General features: G+C 42.3%; 1 protein-coding gene across 2 annotated transcripts in view; it reads right to left on the bottom strand.

The window, feature by feature from the left end:
- PLXNB2 (plexin B2) overlaps positions 1–25,290 on the bottom strand; it is a 342,708-nt gene that overhangs the window by 130,202 nt on the left and 187,216 nt on the right. The window lies entirely within an intron of this gene.

The following is a 25,290-nucleotide window of genomic DNA, read 5'->3' as shown; positions in this document are numbered from 1 at the left end:
GAAGGGACGCGGGTGGCGCTGTGGGTTAAACCACAGAGCCTAGGGCTTGCCGATCAGAAGGTCGGCGGTTCGAATCCCCGCAATGGGGTGAGCTCCCGTTGCTCAGTCCCTGCTCCTGCCAACCTAGCAGTTCGAAAGCACATCAAGTGGAAGTAGATAAATAGGTACCGCTCCGGCGAGAAGGTAAACGGTGTTTCCGTGCGCTGCTCTGGTTCGCCAGAAGCGGCTTAGTCATGCTGGCCACATGACCCGGCTCCCTCGGCCAATAAAGCGAGATGAGCGCCGTATCCTCAGAGTCAGCCAGAATGGGACCTAATGGTCAGGGGTCCTTTTACCTTTAAAACTATTAAGATGGTGTGGTAAGATAGCAAGATAGCATATACTATGCTTATCCCCCCCCAGCAGTAACTGTGTTTGCCTGCTACAGCAAAAACAACAGTCCCGCAACACATAAAAGGTGAGCAAATTTATTATTATGGCATGAGATTAATCAAAGATTTCACTTGACGCCTCTGAAAAAAAGGACTTTAACCCGTAAGAGCTCACATCATAAGAAACCGATGAATTAGAAAATTCATCAGGACTTGTAGCCATATTTTTGTTGCTCATGTACCAGAGTTTCCAGACCGTTGCATCAGTGAAGCCTACTCATAAGGCAAATGGTATGCCAGCTGGTTGCTCCTCTTTCCCTTTCTCCTTTCATGGGAGTGGAGAAAAATAAAATAAAACCCTCTGGGGTTGCTAGGCAACTGCAGGGTGGGATATTAACCACTCCTGTGCCAACTGTTGATAATTTCCATGCAATTGCCAACCAACCACGATGAATTTTATACTCCATCAATGTCAGGCATCGCTATATTGACTTTGATGGTACAGATGATCACACTCCCCATTACATGGGTATATTAGATTAGGGGGCAGGGGAGGGGAGAAAGAGGAGGACTTGTGACTGGCGGGACAGTCCTTGGTGTCCAAACCAGCTGCTGCAAAGCTCTGAAAATGGACAGGCATTTACATATATTTTTTTTGTAACAAATTGGGAACCCACAGCTTGAGCTGATCAGCAGCTGCAGGCATATCATTTTGTGTGTGCGTGCGTGCTGCAATTTAGCACAACCAAGTGGGAGAAACCCTAGGCACAATGTAAAAGGCTACAAAAAAAATATAGATAAATAAGCAAATGGGGCTATTTGCATGACTAGTTCCACCCTGCATGCCTAATTAGCTAGGCAATCTTCAAAAGATTTCTGGTAGGCAGTTTTAATCACAAACAACCCTATTCCCCCTTGCATACTTCTCTTATAAGTCTCATGGTAGAGGAAAAACTAATCCTTAAAAGGGGGGGGGGGAAGAGAACAGCATTTGCTTAGCATATCTAGTCCTACAATAACAAAACCCGTTTCTGCTTAGTTTGGAGCAGGACATTCTGTACTGTTTTGGCAAAACAAGAGTTTTAGGAAATATTCATAATGTAATCAAACATGAGCAGAAATCTTATCAGAGTGATTAAAATGTATTTAGCACTGTGCATGCACAGTTGCCACTGTCTACAAAGTTGAGTTGTTCATGCACAAAAAAATCCTGCAATTCACTTCAATTACTTTAAGCGATTATTACATTACATGTTTTCATTTGAGCTAGCCTCATTTTTTTTTACATTGTCAAAAATTAACAGAAACTCCTGAACTAACGTATAATTATGTAGATTGCATAACACCAGATTTAAGGACTGTACGGTTAACGTTTTCCCATGCTTTGCAATGAAGACTATCAATGCTGCTACAGCCTCTAGCTTTTTAAACACTACCCATTTTGACATTTTCACAGGGTCTCCAACCCTTTTGGTCTAGTGGGGACTTCTCAAATTTTGAGAGAGTGCTGTAGGTGTGATATGACACAAAATTAGAGAGAGTACAGCCCTTGCTGTTTACCTCCCAACCACCCCGTAATAACCTAAAGTCAACTATGGGAGACAAAAAGAGAAGGAAACTGGTTTAAAGCACCTATAACAAGACTTACGGGATGCAGGTGGTGCTGTGGGTTAAACCATAGAGCCTAGGACTTGCCGATCAGAAGGTCAGCGGTTCGAATCCCCGCAATGGGGTGACCTCCTGTTGCTCGGTTCCTGCTCCTGCCAACCTAGCAGTTCGAAAGCATGTCAAGTACAAGTAGATAAATAGGTACCGCTCCGGTAGGAAGGTAAACGACGTTTCCGTGCACTGCTCTGGTTCGCCAGAAGCAGCTTAGTCATGCTGGCCACATGACCCGGAAGCTGTACGCCGGCTCCCTCGGCCAATAAAGCGAGATGAGCGCTGCAACCCCAGAGTCGGTCATGACTGGACCTAATGGCCAGGGGTCCCTTTACCTTTACTTTTAACAAGACTTACGCTTGAAACTTATATCCTCTCACAGCGTGCTTTGACTTATGGCAAAAGCTTCTTTGTTATGGCAGGTGTTTTATCAGATATGGGTTTTTTAAAAAAATCTCATACTGCTCTTGTAATATGTTACATTTGTCTGTTTTTATGATGCTGCATTTTGGGGGGAGCTGTATTTAATTTTTGTTTGGTTTTACTTGTTAGCCACCCTTTTACTTGTTAGCCACCCTGAGTGGTGTGCATGCAACAAGGGGGCAGAATGTACATTCGTAATATGCGTGCATGAATGCATGCATGCATGTATTAAGAAACAAACAAATTTACTGCAGTTCAAAATGTTTGCTAATCAGAAATCTCAAATGTTTAGCAATCGGGAGGTTGCTGTCAGAAGTATCACCTCAGTCCAGGGCAAGTTGAACCTGGTCTGTAGTGTGGCACCGGAAATGCAGCACCGTATTTTTCGCTCTATAAGACACACTTTCCCCCCTCCTAAAAAGTAAGGGAAAATGTGTCTGTGTCTTATGGAGTGAATGCAGGCTGCACAGCTATCCCAGAAGCCAGAACAGGGAGAGGGAGCACTACGCAGCACTCCCTCTTGCTGTTCTGGCTTCTGGGATAGCCCGCGAGGCTTTGCGCAGCTCTTGAGGGTGGTGGGGGAAAGGCACAGAGCGCGTAGTTCTGTCCCTCCCCCACCTCCCAGAAAAGCCCCCAAGAGCCATGCTCCCTTTAAAGGGCACGCAGCTCTTGGCTGGCTTTTGTGGGAGGTGGGGGAAGGGACAGAGGGCAGCTTAGCCACGCGCAGTCTCTTCCGGGCAGGGGGAGCCTTCATCCCGCTAGCCGGGAGAAGCTTCAGCGGCTATCCCAGAAGCCAGAACACCTAGAGGCTATCCCAGAATCCAGATCCCTCTTGCTGTTCTGGCTTCTGGGATTCAGAATATTTTTTTTTCTTGGTTTCCTCCTCCTCCAAAATCTAGGTGCGTCTTATTGTCTGGTGCGTCCTATAGAGCGAAAAATATGGTAATTCTTAAGCATTTGGCTGCCATAGCTTAGGCTCAATGGGAGTCATGGAGAAGAGCTTTATGCAAATAATAAGAAAAACACCTAGAGACTGTAGACATTGCAAAACAGCATTGCCAGTGTCCTGTAAGATCAGTTGCCAGTGAGCCTGCTCACGCCATGTTTGAAATATGGATTGTGCAACTATTCCATGTAATTTTTTGCTGGATGATTCAGGCAAGGCCCACCACTTGACTGCAGAGAAAAGGCTGTGAACGTAATTGGCAACATTTGTTGGCAGTGTCTGAATCTGCTCAGAGATATTTTATTTTGGAAGGCCTTGCTAGTGCTGTGCTGAAAATTTCTACAGCTTAAAATAAAAAAACCCCCAACAATTCTCCATCAATTAATAATAATAATAATAATAATAATAATAATAATAATAATAAATAATTGCATTTGAAAACTATCAAAGGCACTCTTTCATACTACAAATCTCCTCCCCAATGTTCTCTACTCTGCAGCCTTCTTGGGTGCCTGTGTTTCCTTATTCACCCAAGACATTGTTGGTTGGGCTTTCTTGTAAGCACTGAAAGCTGAGGAAGCTGCCAAAATGTGCCGACAGCTGTTTGGCTTTTTAAAAATAATAATAATAAATTTTTTTTAAAAAAAAAACTTTTAAAGAAATTAGCCTGGGAAGGGATTTTAAAAAGCTAACAGGAAGATTTCCCTAAAAAAAAAAAAAAAAATCGGCTACTACACTGATCTCAGGTGTTCGGCAGCCAGCCTTCAAAATTTCCCATGTTTCAATTTAAGCTCAGGAGAAGGCATCATGCGGTCACTTCTTCCATGTGGCTTTTCCAGATGAGAAAGCGCAAGGCACCCCAGGAGGTTGCGGAGGGCTGGAGAAATGTTCAATTGAAAGAAAAATGCCACCACCACGCACATCTCAGACAATGAGATAAGCTCAACCCCACACCCAGAAGAATTATAAAGAAATTCTAAAGCACCCTGAGAAAGAGGCAGCCTTCTTTTTCCACAGTAGAAGAAAAGTTGTGAGAAATTGGTTTCAGCACAACATTAGGCATCACCGTACTTTTTTTTTAATGATTATCTGGATGTGGCGTGATTTTGGAAGATGACTTTTAACTCTGCCATTTTATGTTAGGTGGTGGTTATTTCATTGCTTTTATAGATTGTGTATTTTTAATTGATTTTGAATTTTGTCAGCTGCTTTGAAAGGAGTTACCCAAGGTATGAACAGATGCATAAACAAACAGACAAATACGCCTAGCTCTGTAAGAATTTCATGCCACTCAAAAGTAGAAGACCATTAGTATTAAACTTCTTACAATGAGTTATAGCTGGGTTTTGGAGAGCATTTTTCATACATCCCCTCCACCCCCAGCTCCCCCTCAAGAGCCCAAGGTTATATGAAAGGCTGCAGAGTGGAGCTTTGAAGAAGCCTTCTCAATGTCCATATTCAGCTGAGAAGCTTGCATTCATAATCCTAGTTTGGCCAGAGCGACACTGGCAAGGAGCAACTCGGGAATATGGGAAGAATCGGGCTGGTGGATAAAGCTGGTGGCAGAAATGGTGCCCACATCAACAAAGCGTTCTCAAAGCAGCTCCATGGCTTCACACCAGAGCCTTGAAACTGACATAAATTGGATGGCTTGCATGCTTCACTTTTTGTGGATCAATGAACTTATCTCTTACAAACAGAAAGCAAAAGATACACAGATGTGAAGAGCGGTATTTGAATTAGCTGTGGCTCCTGCCAAATCGATCTGGAGTACTTAATTAGGACCCAAACCTAGCTTTGGATGAGCTTCAAACCTCTCAGAACATGATGAAGCTACTCAAATGCAGCCTGTTTCAAGGTAATACCTTTTTGTGTTTCCTGCACCATTATTCTGCTTTAAAAAATCAAGAGAAAATGAGTGAAATGAGCACTTAGCTGATATATAGTACCTTCTCTTTCTCCCCCCAGAACAGTACTTCTTAATATAAATATAATTGTATCATCCTAGCATAGAATGATGCTCCGAAGTCTGAAATTCTTCTGAGTGGCTGTGAATAGCTATATGAACTGATGCAAGATTTTAATTCCTGATTTTTCTGTGGAAGATTAGACCTATCTTGGATTGGCCCAATGTGCATGGTAATCTGACCCTTTGAGAGGAAATGAATTCAAAGCGTTAATATAGTTATTTTCATTTGTGTAAGTAAATAAAAAAGTAAGCATCATGTACACTCACACATTGTGCTATTCGCAGTACATTGCTGAAAATTTATAAACTGCCTTAAAAGCAAGGATATTTATATTCTATATTTTAAGGGCGGCGGGGGGGGGGGGTTGATTCCATGACATGTAAAGCAACTTATACACATATAAGCAAAATTAAGTAAACAAATCAAATCAAAACTTTATTAGCAAAGCCAACAGGCCACAGCTATACAAGAATTAAAAATAGAAATAAGGATAAAAGGGAGAAAAGAACAAGCAAAAGGAGGTCCGTCAGATGAACAAGTCTGACACTCAGATGATGGCCCTCAATTTCATAGCTCTCTCGATGTACCTCGCGACCTTCTCTGTTATCTGACTATCCGTATCAGATAAGAGGAAATACAGTGTGATGTCTGGTGAACGGCCGGGGTTGGCGAGAATGAGTGGAGTAATAATCTCATTCCTTAGGTCTTTGTAAAGGGGGCAGGATAGGAGGACGTGGGACATTGTTTCCGTGTTACCATCTCCACATGGGCAGAGTCGTTTTTCAAATGGAGTCTTTTGGTAGCGACCTTCGAGTACGGCAGAAGGGAGAACATCCCATCTAGCCAATGTAAAGGCACGTCTATATTTTGGGATGGTTAATTTAAACAAATATGAAGCTGAAGAATCAAAATGAGAAGGGGGAAAGTAGGTATACCATGGGCACAGTTTCTTTAAGATAGTCAGGTTGTTTTGCCGTTCAATGTCTTTCAGGCGCTGGCCTATTAGACTCTTTGCTTTAATGAGGCCCATTGATAGTAGGGACTGTGAATGCAGACCGCATGTAAGAAGTTTTTGATGCACAGTTTTGAACCACTTGCTTTTGTAAGGGTCTTGCATTACTAGAGGCAGTAGACCAGGTGGATTTAGATTAAGACGAAGCCAATAGTTAAATGTTCTTTGCCAGGTCTGAGTTTCTACAGATGGAAGGCAGGCCTCGAGTCGTAATGCTGCGTTTGGAACACAGGAGGGGACGCCGAATATCTGCCTTAGGAATTTAGACTGAACAGTTTCAAGACTAGAGCAGTGGTTCCCCGTCCAGATTTGTGCCCCATACAGTAACTGCGCCAGAGGTTTTGCTTGAAAAACTTCAAAGGCTGCTGGGATGTATCTGCCCCCCTTCGTATAAAAGAAGCGGGACAGCATCTTAATACTTTGAGCTGCTTTTTCTTTGGCACATTTTTGATGGACATCCCAGGACCCGGTCGACTGGAAAACGATACCCAGATATTTGAAGGCTTTAACCTGTTCAATTGTCTGGTTATCCATCCTCCAGCTGTACTGTCTGTGTTTCCTTGCAAAAACCATAATTTTGGTTTTCTGATAGTTTATTACCAGTTGCTCTCTCCTGCAGTATGCTGAAAATTCACCTATGAGCCTATTTAAGCCTATTCTTGTTCGAGATAGGAGTATCGCATCATCAGCATACAAAAGTACTGATATTGATTTGTCAGCCAGTTTGGGGGCGTGGAAGTCCGGAGATGACAAACAATTAACCATATCATTGATGTAAAAGTTGAATAAAACTGGGGCCAAGATACAACCTTGCTTGACCCCCTTGCAGACAGGAACTGGTCCTATAAGATGGCCATTTGACGAAGTTCTTACATGCAGCACCGTGTCTTTATATAAACAGCTGATCAGAAATAATAGTCTTTTGTCTATACTTGATGTGCTCAATTTATCCCAGAGTCTTGCACGTGGAATTGAATCAAAAGCAGCCTTTAGATCGATAAAGGCTGCATATAGCACCCCACGGGATTTTTTGGCATATTTGTCAATAAAGTAGGCTAGGGTGAAGCAATGGTCTATGGTGGACCTGCCTTGCCTGAAACCCGCTTGCTCTTCCGCTAGAATAGCTTCAGTTTCCAGCCAGCTAGTTAGCTTAATATAAAGTATAATATAAAGTGGTACCTTGGGTTACAGGCGCTTCAGGTTACAGACTGCGCTAACCCAGAAATATTACCTCGGGTTAAGAACTTTGCTTCAGGATGAGAACAGAAATCATGCGGCGGCAGCGGGAGGCCCCATTAGCTGAAGTGGTACCTCAGGTTAAGAACAGTTTCAGGTTAAGAACGGACCTCCGGAACGAATTAAGTTCTTAACCCGAGGTATCACTGTATCTGCTTACTACGCCTAAAGTTCTGTTCCTGCTTGTTATGGGAATGGGTTAGCAGAGCAACAGCAATTTCTACACTCCCCAGTTTATGTCTAATATTTCACCAGGCATGCTCATATACTTGCAAGCCTATCCCCACAGACCAAAAGCACAGAACATCCTGGTATAGGATGTTGAGTTCTGAAGCCAATGCAAATTATGCCCTCAACCCCCATTAAACATTATGGATTATATGCTGGATAAATAAGATGAATAACTGTGATACCACACAGCAACCAAATTCCTAGGCAGGTAAGTGAAGAAACTTGCTTTGCATTACTAAATGAGGAACATGAGTCATAACTGCATTTATTAGGATGGATGAATTGAAAAAACAACAACAACACAAATACAAATATTATTTTGGTGTACAAGCAATTAGCAATTAGCAGTTTACTTTTCCTCAAGCTGTTAAATGCTGACACCATGCGAGTTGACAACTGCGTGAGGGTCCTAATGAACAAGAGAAAGCTGGAATATTTCCCTAGACAGGAAGCGCCTTGCATGAAGAAGCTGGAAACTAGGCTGCAGTCCAGGCAAGAGCTGGATTTACATTTCAGCGACTTGCACCGGTTTCTCGGTGCAGCAAGCATCTTGACACAAGACAGATTGCTGTTGTCAACTCTGGTAGCCAAGTCAGGAGAGATCTACACCCTGTGAGCTAGAAACTGACGTGCCCACCTCTGGCGCTGTACATATTTTATTTAAATTGCACCACCCCCTACTGATGTGGGAGACACATGTCTACATCCAAGGACAGGCCCAGGTCCAGATCGGGATGCTAATAAAGACGGGAAAACTTTTATAGTAAATGGAAGAAAAGTTATTCTATCTTGAACATGTGGCAGAAGGGGGGAAATAGGGGAGGGCATGACCCCGATTCTGAACCACAGAAATGTCTGGAGACCAGCACCAGCTGCCTATGCTCTGCGCATGCATGCCATGGTAAAGATCATTCTTCCTGGGAATCAGAAATATTTGCTACCAACTAGCTATGTCAAGAATTCCATGCCACATAACTGCTGTTTACCTATGGCTTGATGTACAAGAGCATCTATAAACCAAACAGGATTTCATTCAGCAATATAGTGGTACCTTGGTTCTCAAACCCCTTGGTATGCAAACAACTTGGAACCCAAATACTGCAAACTCAGAAATGTTCCGGTTTGTGAACCTTTTTTCGGAAGCCGAACGTGCTCCGTTTTGAGCGTTACACTTCCAATTTGAGTGCCACACTTCTGTTCTGAGTGTTATGCTGACGATTTGAGTAGAAGTAGAATGACAAAGCAAACATTCAGTTTGCATTTAAAGGGAAAACCACTTAACCCCCCCCCCCACTTTCTGAAACAGCCATCCTTCAAAATTTGCACTTTTCTGAATTTTTCAACAGAGTAATATTCATGAAAATAACATAAAACATTGCATTTTTATACAAAAAAGTGCTTTGAAAAATGTGTACATTATACAAAATTGCATACAAACGTGCATGTTAGGAGATTTGACTAAAATCCTGAAGAATTTCCATTACTACCGAAATGGACAGATTCAACTACCACTATCTAATTTCTGTGTTTCGAAACTGAAAATGACAAGAGTTACAGCTGAATTGTCTGGAGTCCAAACCTCCTCGTTATTTTAGGCACTTCTGGGGCAGAAGCGAGAGCTTTCCCTTGAAAACAATAAAGACAATTGGACAGAATTTCAGCATAGACTTGACAGCGGCATGTCTGCCCAGAAACAAAAGGCAGCAATAGAATGGGCTCTCGTTTCAGATATGATTTCATGCAGAAAACATTTTTAAAGCTTCAAATATTGAAAAATGCTCTGCCAATGTTAATACAGCTCATTACTCCCACACTGTAGGTCTGGAGTGAATGGCTTATTGCTGCCCTAAAATGTAACAGACTGTTAATATTGCAAGTTAGAAGTGGGTCTGAGGCTGATTCGGATTCCCAGCCAAATGTCCCTCATTCAGGACACCCCTCATGTTGCAGCAGCCAAGGTCAGTCAGATGCAGCCAAAGTCAATCTATTTAAAATTCCCCCCTCTGGCTCCCAGGGCGCTCAAATCCAGGATTCAGTTGCATGGAGGAAGACTTGCAGTCCACTAACTTCCACAAAGGCACATTGTACTTCTAAACAGTCTGAAGACTCCCAAGGAAGTATCACATTTTCACATGAAATGAAGCTTTACTTAGAAGGATCTTGAACTCCTCTCTTGTATTTGCCCAAGTATGTGTGTGTTGTTCCTAGTTTTTTAAGTGTTTTTGTAAGTCTTATATTGCATTTTGGCACTGTTTCTTGGTTGCTGCTAGGTTGTAGCATGCTGCTTTGAAAAGCAGGATGCAGAGTTAATAAATAAATAAATAAATAAATAAATAAATAACGGTAAAACGCAGGATTTCTCAACTGCTTTCTATGGACAGCCGTCACTTCTGCCCTGGGGCTGGGATCAGAAAAGGGTGCCCAAAGTGAACCTGGAAGATCAGACTCCTTGTGATAGTGTTACTTTTTAAAGCTGAGGAAGACATGTGCCATTGGTGCAATAAGGCTGCATTCAGGCATGCCGATTATTTTGTTAGTTTTGCTGGTTATAATTCTAGCACTTCTGTCCCAGTTTCTAACAACTCTTTTACACTGCGTTACCTGGTGTTTTTGGACTGTGGCTTTTTGGTCAATATACTGCCATGTTGTCCTGAACTTCGTTCACACCAGTGGGCATGCTGTGATAACAACAGCAGATGCCATTGGACACTTTGCTACCCTAAATGCACACCTGCAATTCTGTCTCCACATGATTCACCCCTTAAAACAGCAGGAAAGAACCATATGCCAAAATACCGTATTTTTTGCTCTATAAGAATCACTTTTTCCCTCCTAAAAAGTAAGGGGAAACGTGTGTGTGCGTCTTATGAAGTGAATGCAGGCTGCGCAGCTATCCCAGAAGCCAGAACAGCAAGAGGGATTGCTGCTTTCACTGCGCAGCGATCCCTCTTGCTGTTCTGGCTTCTGAGACTCAGAATTTCCCCCCTTCTTTTCCTCCTCCAAAAACTAGGTGCGTCTTGTGGTCTGATGAGTCTTATAGAGCAAAAAATACGGTACCACCCTAAATTTCGTCACATGAAAAGTATAATAAACTTATAGTGCAAAACTCCCATGATTTTCTGAGTTAAAAGGGCCACAAACAGATATATATTTTCCCCCCTGCCCTGGAAGTAATTAACATGGAAATTGAATGCTAAATTTCCACTAGACTTCCAGAAGTGGATTTTAGGTCATGTGAAAAATCACATAAAACACGGAACTCATCAGGTAAGGAATCAAGTGCTGTCTGAATGCAGCCCTTCTCCAGAGCATGAGAGGAGAGTTGGGGCTTGTTATGGTGCTGGTCTGGTGAGATGTTAAAGTCTCTGGGCAACCAGCACAACTCAGGAAGCCTCAGTCCCTACTAGCTAGGGATGATGGGAGTTGTAGTTCAACAATAGCTGGGGACCCAAGTTTTGAGAAACACTGCTGTAGCACCATAGATGCTGTTCCAATCTGTGGTCCTTTGCGTCTTGATACCACTCTCTGCTTTTCTCCCTATGCTATTCCTAGCTGCTAGAACTATTATAGCACAGTAACTTTGCTGAGATACGCCTGAAAATATTTCCCACGCTTTCTTCCTGTATATTTGAAGGGACGGCTTGCAACCGAACCGGAAACAGCTAACTGTGTGGATAGAGCAACAATGCACTTTTTCCTATGTACTAATAGCTTGACTGAATAAGCTATACAGTGGTACCTCGGGTTACAGACACTTCAGGTTACAGATGCTTCAGGTTACAAACTCTGCTAATCCAGAAATACTACCTCGGGTTAATAACTTTGCTTCAGGATGAGAACAGAAATCGCGTGACGGCAGCGCGAGGCCCCATTAGCTAAAGTGGTACCTCAGGTTAAGAACAGTTTCAGGTTAAGAACGGACCTCCAGAACAAATTAAGTTCATAACCAGATTACTCTTCTCAGCATGGCCCTATCCTAAGTGTAAACTGTTACTCAAGACTGGACAACACAGAACAAAGAAAGGTGTATCACTAGTTCACAGAGCTTGGTGTAGTAAGAAAAACATAATTAACACTCAGTTGGCTTTCAAGTGTTATCTCTAGTCTGAGAGATAAAAGACAAGGAAATTATGTCTAACCAGGAACAGCCTGTCAGACAGAAGAAGCATGGGGAACTGTCTGCATGTTGCTCTTATGGCTTTTTGAAACCTTGCAATAATTAGATCCCGATAAATACAGCAACACTAATAATGAGGACTGCAGTGAGCCTAGGCTGTAATCAAGTGTGTTTTTGAGAAGGGATTTCAAAACTGCCTTTCTATTACACAATGCACTGGGTTAAACAGTGTATGGTGTGTAGTTTAATATTAAACACTGTTCGCCTTGTGATTAAACGTGTTATCACACAAGCCAAAACAAGGTCACCTTGCTTAGTCTTCTCAATTTGTAAAGCGGAGTTGCTTGACAGCAGAAAAGCCAGCAGAAGAAAAAGGTTTGATTTGTTTGTCCACTTAGAAACAAGAGAAAAGGAAATCTAGAGATATTAAGCTGAGAAGGCAGCGTTTTCACCACAGGCCATTATTAGATATGAACGGAGTCGGGGGCAGTGGGAATGTAAGTGAACAGCTAAGTAATTAAACAAACGTTTTATCCAGATTAAAAATAGCTCTGATTAGCCGGAATGCTGCTGCTCTCAAATTGTTCCTTGGCCAGAAAGCCCGAATGTTGCCTTACCAAGCCAAGTGACAGCTATGCAAGTTCTGTAGCTTCCAAAAAAAGAAGGCAGGTTTTTCCCCGTCCTCTAAAAGTAATTGGGTTGGAGTGCATATTTATAATACATGATAGTTCAGTATATACTATAAGGTCTTCCCTCTGCAACATGTTCAACCACTGAACCAAGCATAAGAATAGAGACTGTCAAAGAATGCATTAGAGCCCAGTGCTGAAAAGCCATGATTTATTTTTGAATCTCTCCCTCTCCACCACCCCATTAAATCATATTTGCCTCAGTTCTGCTCTCACCTTTCGGTCCTACCAATAAACTGAAAGTCATCCATCAGTTGGACCAATATGCTGTGCTGCCTCTAACACCAAAGGCTGGCAGCCTATTCCTATGCCCATGAAACTCCTGTGGCGAGACTGGTTAGTTTCCATCACTGGCTAATCCTGCTTACCATCAAAGGGAAAGGGCAACAATTTACAGGAAGCCACTGTTTCCCCCAACCATTTAAATATATTATTTCCATACCACCTTGACCAAGGCTACTTGGTCAAGAGATTTTCTACCTAAGGCTGAACCTTAGTCTTGCATATCACCTTTTGGTCAAACATGTTTAGGGAAATTTTTAATGTTTGAAGAGTTTGGATTTGATATCCTGCTTTATCACTACCCAAAGGAGTCTCAAAGCGGCTAACATTCTCCTTTCCCTTCCTCCCCCACAAGAAACACTCTGTGAGGTGATTGGGGCTGAGAGACTTCAGAAAAGTGTGACTAGCCCAAGGTCACCCAGCAGCTGCAGGTGGAGGAGCGGTAAAGCGAACCCAGTTCACCAGATTATGAGACTACAGCTTTTAACCACTACACCACACTGGTTTGAAGTTTTATTCTGTTTTTAATGTTCTGCTGAAAGCTGCTCAGAGTGGGTGGGGTAGAAATAATACTAATACTAATACTAATACTAATACTAATACTAATACTAATACTAATAATAATATCAAACACTTGTTTTCATTGACTGCTTCTTAAGGATTTGGGACAGATGATCATCATCATCACCATCATTTGTCATCCTGCACCAACAGGTCCCAGGGCAGTTTACAACAATTGAAAATTCAGAAATAGAAAGAGATTGAAGTAACAGGAATAGGGTAGGTCCTGGAAGCACACATCTCCGGTGTCAAAGGCTAGGGGCACAGAGGTGCATATGCTGAAAGCTGTACTGTGGAAAACCCAGACACCCAAATCACACAACTTAGGGGCTACCAGAAAATGCCCTCTCTTGCCCCTCTCCCCAAACCACTGAGGGAGGTAGAACTACCAAGGAGGCCCTCTCTGCAGACCTTAACACTTGGGAGGGTCTGTATAAGAGTTTGGATTTGGATTTGATATCCCGCTTTATCACTACCCTAAGGAGTCTCAAAGTGGCTATCATTCTCTTTTCCCTTCCTCCCCCACAACAAACACTCTGTGAGGTGAGTGAAGCTGAGAGACTTCAGAGAAGTGTGACTAGCCCAAGGTCAGCTGCATGTGGAGGAGCGGAGAAGCGAACCTGGTTCACCAGATTACGAGACTACCACTCTTAACCACTACACCATATTGGCTCTCTGTAAGGAAGGAGGCAGTCTTTCAGATATTTTGGGCCTACTTCATTTAGAGCTTTAAACACCTGTGCCTCCAATGACCATGTTGGATCCAGAAGTAGCCCCAGGCTACGAATCTCTTCCTTCCAAGGGAATGCAATCCTGTCCTCAACATGCTGTCTTCCTATCTCCTGAACAAGGAACTTGGAACACGTGGCATGCTCATCTCCTTGCCCGCATAACAGGATGGCTTCCACAGTGGCCTTTGTTAATTTGCTAAATATCTGCGCTTTATTAGTCAACTTTTGTTTAAGGGCACTGTTCCCCCAGTGCAACTGGTGTGTTTTGATGCCAGAGTTGTAAACTGTGATGCACTATATACAGAAATGATTTCGCTTTACTCAGAGAATGCATGGTGGAAAACACCAGTCTTCCTGCCCCTCCCACATGCTAGTTGCTTTTGGGACACAGCCTTATCCAATTAAGTAAAAGGAGAGTTTTTGATAGGCAGCAGTAATTACCACAGCTGGCAGCTGGCCCAGTCATTGAAGTACACAAACGCAGACATTTTCAGGAAGTTAAATGAGGTCTTTGCTTTGTTGTTGTTGTTTTTTTGGGTGGGGGGAGACAAGAGTATAATTTTAGCTTTAGGTTTCCTTGAATACATGAATAATTAGTTTGGATGTTAAATTAAAATGCTTTGGTGTATATGTGTGTGTGTGTATTACACCAGCCATGACATCACCTTTGTACCACTTAGCAGTCTGTAAAATTGGAACGGTGCATACTATTAATGTGCTCATCAGAAACTGAATTGTACAGGTACATCAGCTAGATATGGGACGCCCAGAGCAATGTTATCATCGCTCTTGTGGCCCTAACGTCTTTTTAAAAATAAAAATATGCTAAAAAGTTGCATTACAAAAGTCTTTTTCCTTTTCTATTGCATCTACTAAACTGGAAGCCATTATTTTAAATAGCAAAGTGACTTGATTACATTGGCAAAAAGGTGGTACACGAGATAAATAAATTATAAAGGGGGGGGGAACCCTTCCATTTTCAAGACGACCCTAAAGAGGATGAATGTTTTTGGTTCTTCTCAGAGCAATGATTCAGGGATGACAGCCAGATGTTGCTGAGATAAAATGTCCAGCAGCCAGTATGCATGGTCAATGGTTTGGGATGTTGGAAGTTGTAGTCCAACATCTTCAGGATACTACCCTGGCTCTCCTGAATTAGATCATTGCCATCCTCTCCAAAATAACACAGAAGAGGGTTAGGAGGAGATTAATGTCAGCAGTCCCCTCTAGAAGGTGAGAAGTAGGATGGAGATAGCTAGCCTTTTCCTGCCAGTGCCAGAGTCAAAGGGATGCCAGCTTAGTACATGACTGGCAGGATATCATAATATAGAACCTGCTATACCAGCCAACTCAACGGAAGATTTAAAGTATCAGTCTGGGTATTTTTAAGAACCTGTGACAGCATGTACTAAAAATATGACAGCGTCCTCAACTGATTTAGTTACCACCCCTAGGTAAAGCATCATCTAAACCTCACTTGCATTCATTTCGTTGGAAAGCACTGCTAAATCTTTCCAACAATGTGGAGCTGCCAAAAGGTGTTCTACTTTAACACTGCAATCAAGTGCATGGATTTAATGATAATTCTAATTTGAAGTGAAGCCAGGGGGGAAGAGGGAGAGAGGCGGGGGAAGTACGAACAGGCTTGGAACCAGGCAGACTTATCATTTCCCAGATCTGTAGAGTTTTGAGGTGGGAGTCCCAGACAGACCCACACAAGTGAAAAGAGCACTATGCCATTTGACGAGGGGCCAAAGTTCAGTGACAGAGCACATGCTACACAAGCCAAAGGTCCCAGTTTTGATTCCCAAAGGTAAGGTGGGGGTTTAATTCCCACAATCCATTGTGGTGACCATAACCTAGAGACCGTAACCTAGAGAGCCAGTGTGGTGTAGTGGTTAAGAGCGGTGGACTCGTAACCTGGCGAACTGGGTTCGCGTCTCCGCTCCTCCACATGCAGCTGCTGGATGACCTTGGGCCAGTCACACTTCTCTGAAGTCTCTCAGCCTCACTCACCTCACAGAGAGTTTGTTGTGGGGGAGGAAGGAAAAGGAGAATCTTAGATGCTTTGAGACTCCTTCGGGTAGTGATAAAGTGGGATATCAAATCCAAACTCTTCTTTTTCTTCTTCTTCTTCGGTGCCATTTGGCAATTAGCTTATACAGTGGTACCTCGGGTTACATATGCTTCAGGTTACAGGCGCTTCAGGTTACAGACTCCTCTAACCCAGAAATATTACCTCGGGTTAAGAACTTTGCTTCAGAGAAATCTAAATTGGAAACAGAATTGTTAGAACCCAATACTAAGAACTTATCAAAAATGTATAACTTGCTGTTGAAATGGAATACGCAGGATGAAACAGTTAAATCAGCTATGATTAAGTGGGCGCAAGATATTGGTCATAACATTATGTTTGCTGACTGGGAAAGGTTGTGGACCACCGGCATGAAATTTACGGCGTGTAACGCCTTGAGAGAAAATATTATGAAAATGATCTATAGGTGGTACATGACCCCAGTCAAGCTTGCAAAAATTTACCACTTGCCAGATAATAAATGTTGGAAGTGTAAAGAAAATGAAGGCTCATTCTTTCACCTCTGGTGGACATGCCCAAGGATTAAGGCTTTCTGGGAAATGATATATAATGAAATGAAAAAGATGTTTAAATACACTTTCTTGAAGAAACCAGAGGCCTTTCTCCTGGGTATGGTCAGCCATGTGGTGTTAAAGAAGGACAGAACTTTGTTTTTATATGCCACAACAGCAGCAAGGATCCTTATTGCAAAGTATTGGAAGACATCAGACTTACCAACCCTGGAAGAATGGCAGATGAAGATGACAGACTACATGGGACTCGCAGAGATGACGGGCAGAATCCGAGACCAGGAGAAAGAGACAGTGGAAGAAGATTGGAAGAAATTTAAGGACTATCTTAACAAATATTACAAGATTAAGGAATGTTAGATTGACATGGACCTAAAAATATTGTGGTTTTCAGAGACATTAGAGTAAGAAAAGGAATGGAATTAGTAAAAAAACTTTTGGGAAATAAGGGAATGGAGTTGCTGATGGGATAATGAAACTAGAATACAAAACGGTGAGGTATGAGGAAGTCGGGGAAATTAGGTTGAGAAAATAAGTTTTGAAATTATACTTGTTGCTTTTTGTTTGCGTTTGTTTTTATTGTAGTTGTTTTGTATTTGTATGTTTTTACTGGAAAGTTTAATAAATATTATTTTTTTTAAAAAAAAGAACTTTGCTTCAGGATGAGAACAGAAATCGTGCTCTGGCGGCGCGGCAGCAGCAGGAGGCCCCATTAGCTAAAGTGGTGCTTCAGGTTAAGAACAGTTTCAGGTTAAGAACGGACCTCCAGAATGAATTAAGTACTTAACCAGAGGTACCACTGTATATCTGAGTTTCTAACACTGCTACTTTATCGCTTGTCATAAGCCTAAAGTTCATCTTACTACCTGTGAATAACAAGTTACATTTTGGGTGAGGGATTTCTTTTCCCCGCAAGATACAGTGATAACCAGCAAGGTGGCTGGTTTAAAAAGAGGATTAGACACATTCATGGAGAATAATGGCTACCAGTCAGGATGGCTGTGTTCTGCTACCACCATCAAGAGGCAGTATTCCTCAGACTACAGCCGCTGGAAATCACAAGTGTGAAGGGTGCGATTGGACGGACCATTGGCCTGAACTGCAGGCGACTTCTTATATTCTCGTTGCTTAATTTCTTCACACCATTACTTAGCAGCTGCTGGACACAAAACAATGAAACCAGGAACCCATTGGATTATTTTCCTGTTCCTTTCACACAGTGTATTACCAAAGGGTCCTTTCTGAACTTAACCCCCTCTCCCCACAAGACTCTTTTGCTTTAAACTTCTAAGCTTGAGAAATGTCTGCTTCCTCCCCCTTCCCCCCCCCTCTAATTCATGAAATTGTCCAATCACTATTTTCCCCTACGGAGGGAAATATCACTTTTAGTAGTTTACTAACAGTACATTGGCTTTTGCTTCTCACACAGGAGGCTGGGAATTGATTTGCTGTGCCGAGTTTGACATTTCATGCCGCTGAAATAAGGCACAATTATGGAACAATTATTTTTAAATGTGTGATTGTGGTGCTATAAAAGCTCCGCAAATAAGGCCAATTTTAGGTGAAATTTATTTTTTACCGTCCCGACTTTCTCTCGTGTGCACAGTTGGATGGCTAGTTACTTTTCATTGTGTTTAAAAATGTTGCCTACTGGTCTATTCTTTCCAGGCTCTATATTGCTGGTGCCAAGGCAGCAGAAAAAACTAAATGGGGGGTACAGCAAACAGCTAGCTAGAATTGTACAGTCATGCTAGAGCCTGGATAGGAAAAGAGCATTTTGCAGAATAAAACAGGTTCTTTACAGTACTAGTCTGCGTGAGGGTCAATTAATATCTTTATTTCAGATATAGTAATATCCACATGCACTGATTTTACCAGCAAACTACGTTGTTGTGTGTGTGTTTTTCCGGGGGGGGGGGGGGTCGAGAAGGTTAGACGGGAAGAATTATTTAGAACGCTCCCATTTTAACACCTCCAAACAAACCATTCAAAGCCCTGCTTTGTTGCTGTTTTTTATATGGTAACTGCCGGGAGATTTTCAGGTAGATTTCAGGCAAATGCCTCTTCTTATGAATACGAGGTGCTGCAGTTACCATGTAGAGATTTTACCTTTCCAAAAAGAGATGTGTTTAATCATTCCATGGACGATCATGCAGGCCCACAATTTTAGTAGCCTACTAAAGATTGCTTGCTATAACAGCTTCCTCATACGGAGAAAAACATTTGCCTTCTTAATTCAGAGATGCAAGAGATGCATATAAGATGATGATGGGGTTTATTTCTCGACCGACCTTTGCTCATATGAAACCCCCACAAAATAATTAGAAAACCTAACATCTTAAAGCATCGTTAAGATGCATTATACAGCAGGCCAACTCAGACCAACTTACATATAGCCTTAACTGTCTCAGTTGCTTCCATGAGATTGAATTAATAAGTTTTCCTTCAGAAAGCACCAGAAATACAACATTGAGGGGTATCTGTGTTGTTCTATTGTTACTAATAATGTGGTGAAGTTGATTTAAAAAAAAAACCCACATCATTAATATGCTGCTTGGCTTGTGCCATGACAGGGCCTTCTCGGTGGTGATTCCATTTGTGGAATGCCATCCTGGAGAGCTCCATATGTCTCAATCATTAATGACTTTCAGGAGGAACTTAAAAAATATTCGTGTTTACCCAGGCATTTGATAGCAAAAAGAAACACTGAAACTGGGAAATGTGAGAGTATGTGATTGCTTTTAAATGTTTTTACATGTTCTAAACGTTTTGAAACATTTTGAAATTGGTTTTAGAATTGTTTATAAATGCTTAAAAAAAATATTTAATTTGGAATTGTATTGTTTAACCTTTTGGATGTTTGCAGCCCTAGGCTCTTTTGGGAAGGAGGACTGGATAGAAATTAATTGAATGATTAGACTAGGCTAGACTAGACCAGAATGGGCCAAACTTGAGGAGGAAAAACCCTCTGTGTTTGTGACCAAGGGATTAGTGCTTTCATCATCTGAGATACTTGCTTTTTCAAGTTCTATAGTAACTATATTTCTGCCTTTTTAAACATTTCAATGGTTTCTACACTATTTAGCCTTTACCAAATATCAGGATTTGACCTGGACACTTTGGTATTTGGGTCCTTTGTTGCCTCTCAAAAATGTTGAGTCACAAACAACTCTCAGGGTCTGAGCCTAGAAACATCTGGAAACTCTGGTAAATAAATTATTTCTTACAAGTCTATTTTCTGTCTGGGAAGAAATCCAGTGGTAACTGTTGTCTTCTTTTAAATTACAGAGAACGATTCTTGCATCCATCTATGTAGTATTCACTGGCTCTCAAGAAGGGAAGTGGGTTATTAAATCAGTGTTCCTTAACCACTTCTTGTTTCTGAAGAGGATTCTTTCGATTACAAGTTACTGGTAGAAAGCATACAGAAACACAAATGACTTTCATAGCTTTCAACGTAAGTTTTCTCAACTGAGGCTGTATACCTGAAGGAGCGTCTCTGCCGCATCGTTCAGCACTGAGGTCCAGCTCTGAGGGCCTTCTGGTGGTTCCCTCCCTGACAGAAGTGAAGTTACAGGGAACCAGGCAGAAGGCCTTCTCGGCCCTGTGGAATGCCCTCCCATCAGATGTCAAGGAAATAAACAACTATCTGACTTTTAGAAGACATCTGAACGCATAATGGCAATCAACACATAGTTGAACTGCTGTGGGATGTTTTAATGGTTGATGTTTTATCATGTTTTTAATATTTTGTTGGGAGCTGCCCAGAGTGGCTGGGGAAACCCAGCCAGATGGGTGGGGGTATAAATAATAAATTCTTCTTCTTCTTCTTCTTCTTCTTCTTCTTCTTCTTCTTCTTCTTCTTCTTCTTCTTCTTCTTCGTCCTCTCCTGCTTCCATATTCCTCTGCGTCCGCGCAACTTACAATTGCAATGACACAACAGAAACCATGCAAATGGGCTGTGCAGACAATTAGAAACTGCATGCCAATTTGTAGGAACTTTCCAAGGGTAGCAACCAACAAGCCATTCTCGATCCACCACAGCAGTTCAACTATGTGTTGATTGCCATTATGCATTCATCCACAACTCCCATAACCTTACACCGGTGAACCAAGCTTAAATTGTACATGTGATCAAAATATTTCGCCAGCTCTTTCCACCCATTGCTTCTCGCACTGTGGCCCTGTGGGCTGCCCTCCACAGTCCTAGAATCAAAGCCGGTCCATCCATGACGCAGGTGTGTTATGTACTGAAGTTCTCACCCTGGGCCAGCAGGGGGATACTGTAGATAGTTATGCAAATAAGGGATCGAAAGTGACGTTCAGTGATTGGATTGTTTTAGAAAATTGTTACAGTTACGTTGTACTGGAGCTCTATATAAGCAAGCTGACTGAACCTTTCAGTTCAGTTCTGTCCTGGCCTGTGAATAAACAAGAGCTGTTTGAAGAATCACTGTGTCGTCTGATATGTTCACCCACAACTTAACAAGCTGCCTCAGGTGGTGGAAACAAAAAAAGCAATGTTCCCGTGAGGGCCTTGCCCGAACCACCACCACCACCACCACAGAAGCAACCCAGAAAAGTGGTGGTGCAGTGGCACAGCACAACTTTGCTGTTGGTTTCCTCTACCCCTAGGGGTAAGCAAAGCTCTATGGACTGCCTCCCCACATCACTGAGTTGGCGAGAAGGGAGGATGTTCCACTGCCCAGCTTTGCTTCTGGGCAGAGAGCTCCAGAAAGCACTTGTCACGGGCTGGCAAGGTTTGGTGAGGGCTTCTCCCATCGTGGGGGCAGAGAGGGGCATTGTGCCTCAGGTGCCTAAACATCTTAGAGTGCCCCTGCTTAGAGAGTCTCAAGCCCCACTGTGCTTTCTCCACGTGTGTGTGTGTGTGTGTGTGTGTGTGTTATGAGAAAAGGTTTCGAGTCATGCAAAAAGAGCTCAGATTGGAATGAATACTGCAACCCAAATAAAGCAAGGCCAGAGATGCTTGTGCAAAGTTGCCAGATTGCGTGATTTATACAATTGCACAATTTAGAATTTTTAACACAGTAATAAAATCAATGAGACTTGTGCACACTTAAGCGCATGAAGAACTGCAGTCTACATTATTTTCTTGACATACCCACTAAGGCCTTTACTGAACTCTTTGTTCTTTCCATTTGGGGAGCATAACTCAGCTCGACATACTAGTGTAACTATATTTTGCTCAACTGTCACAACTTAAATTTTTCAGCACTTGACTTCTCTCATATATATATATATTCATTCACTGGGTGTATTTTTAAAAATACACTTCGCTAAGTATATTTTGAAAATGAATGGATTATTTTAAAAGCCTCCCCCCTCCTTTTTTTTTTTTTTACTAAGTATTTTGGGAGAGACATTGTTATTTAAAGTCCCACCATACACTCATAGGATTCTGAGTGAGGTCCTAGACCCAAAGTTCCAGACCACCCTACCCATAGCTCATCATGTCTATGCTGATCTTTGGCTTACAGAAGCAGCAGCAGCAGTAGCAGTAGTGGCAGAGTCTTCCAAATCTGCATGCGAATATGCAAGGCACACTTCGCTTACCTTTAACCCCCTCTTCCTCCTTCCCACCTCCATTAGCCCACAGATAATCAAGAGCTCTCACAGGGATAACAGCAAGGAAGCTTCCAGTCTGCAGCATACATTTTTCTAAATGTTGCCATGGTGATCTCCAGAATGTTGATCCCCTGAGAAATCAACTCAAAACTCAGAGCAAACTGGGGCAGGACAGATAAATGACACCAATGGAGAGAAAAAAAGCAATTTGGGGAGAGGTTATTTCTGAAAATGCATGGCTAAGAAATAGAGTGGATGGCAGCTGCATGAAGTTAAGGGAAATATTAACGAAAGAAAGAAACATTAAGAAGGTACATACATCACTGGTCAAGTAGATTAGATTGTGGAGCCAATGACAAGATGAAACCCTAGTATCACTCACATAAATTTTGGAATTATCCACTTCCTCCATTTCCCCAGTCATGGAATTGTAATTTTACTCGTTTGCTTATGGCATTTGTTTCCTGCTCTTCTGTCAAGCAGATTATGGAATTAATACACAGGGTTTCTCCACTTGGCATTAAACTTACGCTGATTGTCCTCGACAAGTGTGGATCTGAACTTAAGCACCCCTCCAGATTTCAACATCCAAGCCCTCTTCTCCATTTCTCTCCATGCATTTAGTCAGGGAGCAACAGGAGACACACATTGGTTTTGCCTCTGAACTTGCCTTCATGAAACTTCATGAAGCTATGAGACTCCAATACTTTGGCCACCTCATGAGAAGAGAAGACTCCCTGGAAAAGACCCTGATGTTGGGAAAGATGGAGGGCGCAAGGAGAAGGGGACGACAGAGGACGAGATGGTTGGATAGTGTTCTCGAAGCTACCAGCATGAGTTTGACCAAACTGCGGGAGGCAGTGGAAGACAGGAGTGCCTGGTGTGCTCTGGTCCATGGGGTCACGAAGTGTCGGACACGACTAAACGACTAAACAACAACAACAACAGCATGAAAGGGCATGCACACATGGGAATCCAGAGCCACCAAAGGTTTGTAACAACTGTATGCATGAAATGGGCACAGAGCCCCTTTTCATGCCTTCTTCTGCACAGAGGTTAGGGATGCGGTCAGAGGAAGCAATCTACTTCCCTTCTATGCCTTCAGTCCATGAACAACTGGAGGCGAGGAAAGGACTTCGATTACACTATGCTGCATTTCAACAGAATGTTTGGAAAATACACCTCTGCTGTTTGCATACAGTGCTATCAATACGATTATTCAACTTACATTTTATACAGCTGAAATTCAGCTCAAGCAACTGCAGAAAGTCTGCTTTGCCCTTTGCAACCATGTTCCTCTTAATCCAGTGAATTAAAAACGTGTATTCAAACACCAAGCCATCTATGCTGACAAGTTAACATTTGCAAATTAATTTGGAGGAGAGAAATAAATGTTTTACATATCCTCCAAATATTTATAGAAAGCCATGTAAAACAAAGGGGGGTTACAAAAGAACTCAAGAGACTGGAAATGAAACCCACAAACTAGAAAGAACACAGATACTCTCCAGCCTCCTCAGGCATTCCTTCCAGGCTTTCAAGTGAAGAAACAGAGGCATGTGCTGAACCCAGCCCTGTAATCTGCACTTCAGTAGATTCCCTGAAAGGAAACTCTACATATCTGAACCTGTACACATGAAGGGTCTACAGGCATGACTGGTGGACACAATCCCTTTCTGCTCACTACACATACAATGGACAAATGCAGAAAAAGGGCTTTGGGCATACAAAATGACCCAAGATTTCCCACTGCAAGAGCTGAAGGGATATGGCAGAGTTCAACAAACCCTCTATTCTAAAGCATCAGCACCAAAATATGCTGTTGGATGGCACAATGATTTTGAGGAACTGTGAATTGTCTCACATGATACAATTCTGTGCACAGAAACGGCCCTCTTCTTACACTTCTTCAGATCATGCTGGCCACTGAATCATTTTGAGCGTTTTTCCAAGTCTTCTGCTCTCCTGCACAGCTTAGAGTACGGGAATTTGCACACAGACCTGAGCTGCTTTCAGGTGCTTGGAGCAATTCTAAAGTTAGCAGGAGAGGACGGACCCTTCTCAGCCTACATTTCTGAAGCTCACCATGGTCTCAGTTATGAGGACTTGTATCTTTCTCTGGGCTTTGAAAAGGAAGCAAGACAAAGCTGGCCAAAGCAAGTGGACCCTGTTTTTACTCAAAATTTGCAGATGCAAATATCCCATGGAATCCTGAACTCAATGCAAGTCCACATTCAGTTACAGTTCTCAAATGTCCAGTTTTGTATAATACATCCTCAATGCCCAGATCACAGACAAAACAAACCCTCTGGTTACAATTTAATCATTAGGGCAACATGTATTTTATGAAGAAGAAGAAGAAGAAGAAGAAGAAGAAGAAGAAGAAGAAGAAGAAGAAGAAGAGGAGTTGTTTGGATTTGATATCCTGCCTTTCACTCCCTTTAAGGAGTCTCAAAGTGGCTAACATTCTCCTTTCCCTTCCTCCCCCACAACAAACACTCTGTGAGGTGAGTGGGGCTGAGAGACTTCAAAGAAGTGTGACTGGCCCAAGGTCACCCAGCAGCTGCATGTGGAGGAGCGGAGACGCGAACCCGGTTCCCCAGATTACGAGACTACCGCTCTTAACCGCTACACCACACTGGCTCTCCAGTATAGAAAGGATTGCTTTAAAAATGTGACCATACCTGTTTTATTCCTTTTACATAACTTTTTACCTTTCACCCCAATTATTCACCATATAACTACATACATATAGTAAAGTTCATTTTAAGTTCATGACCATTCTCTGATGGAGCATTCAGTTTATTGCTCCTTTGAAAAACAACCCAGTATTTCTTGCAAATGGACCAAATATTTTTGCAAGCTTTCTGAT

Source organism: Podarcis erhardii (genome assembly GCF_964252035.2).
Source record: "Podarcis erhardii genome assembly, chromosome: 10".
Classification (NCBI taxonomy): Eukaryota; Metazoa; Chordata; class Lepidosauria; order Squamata; family Lacertidae; genus Podarcis; species Podarcis erhardii.
This window is presented reverse-complemented; position numbering and strand designations above follow the sequence as displayed.